The sequence below is a fragment of the Lactuca virosa genome, chromosome 3, assembly GCF_052849685.1.
Source record: "Lactuca virosa cultivar CGN04683 chromosome 3, Lactuca_virosa_CGN04683_v6, whole genome shotgun sequence".
Lineage (NCBI taxonomy): Eukaryota > Viridiplantae > Streptophyta > Magnoliopsida > Asterales > Asteraceae > Lactuca > Lactuca virosa.
In genome coordinates, this window is record NC_136428.1 from 10317365 (window position 1) to 10318490 (window position 1126).

A 1126-nucleotide genomic window follows, 5' to 3' on the forward strand; every position below is an offset into this window, starting at 1 on the left:
GTGGTTGTGATTTTGAATCGGGATTTTTGGGTGGTAACCTTTCTTTAACAAGTGTAGTCAATTGCCCGAGTTGAGTATCAATATTTTTGATGGAAGCTTGATGATTTCTCATAGTATCATCGGTAGCATCATGTCTTTTTCAGAGGCTTCCATAAACTTATTGAGCAATGACTCGAAATCCATCTTCTTCTCGGGTGGTGGTTGATCTTTTTGGTAGTAGCCTCGTCCGGTTTGCCTATATTTTTCTTCTTTTTGTTTCTTATATTCTTCATATGGAAACCACTCTTTCTTTAGCTTCCTCGAATCTTTAGTTTCATCATATATATCACCACTTGAATAACACACTTGAGCTTTTCTATTTCCATATTCATCCAAATCAAAATCTTTAGTTAAGTGTGGCCCATTACAATTTTCACAACCAACTCTTATAGCATGTAAAGATTGATCCAATTTCGTCATTCTTTGATCCATGTTTTCTAATTTTTTCCAATACCGTCACCATGTTCTCGTTCCCTCCATTGCCATTTCCTCTTATAGCATCTTCTCGTGGATTATGATATTCTCTCGAGTGCTTTGCAAAATTTTCAATTAACTCTTTAATGGTGGTTCGTTCTTTCTTTGTGATTGGTCCTTGAGAATCAAGGAGTTGCCTTGTTGTAACATTCACCCATCATAGAAAATAGAGACTTCTTGTTGCACGTTCAAGTCATGTTGAGGACAATTGCTCAAAAGGCCTTTATATCTCTCCCAAGCTTCGTATAAGGATTATCCATCTTCTTGTTGGAAGATTGCTATCTTCTTCTTCAGCTTTGAGATCTTTGAAGGTTGACTAAATTGTTTAATAAACGCTTCACGAAGGTTCTCCCAAGTCCTTATTGTTCCACCCTCCAGGAGCTAACGACTTCAACCATATCTTTGCATCTCCAGTAAATGTCACGGGAAGCATTCTCGGTAATGCCACATCTCTTGAAACATTTGGGACATTGAAATAAGTAGCAATGTCCAAAACTTCATTGATGTGGTTGAAGACATCTTCATAATCTTTCCCGGAAAGAGGTATGTCCTTGAGCATTGATAGAATGTGCCCCTTGAGCTCAAAACCTATGTCAGCCGAAATCTCGGGTGG

General features: G+C 38.1%; 1 non-coding gene across 1 annotated transcript; it reads left to right on the forward strand.

Annotated features, from left to right (window-relative positions):
* Positions 1 to 703: 703 nt before the first annotated feature.
* LOC145168240 (small nucleolar RNA R71) lies at positions 704 to 810 on the forward strand. The gene has a single exon (XR_013741808.1). It is a non-coding gene; the product is annotated as a small nucleolar RNA R71 (small nucleolar RNA).
* The last annotated feature ends 316 nt before the right edge of the window (positions 811 to 1126 follow it).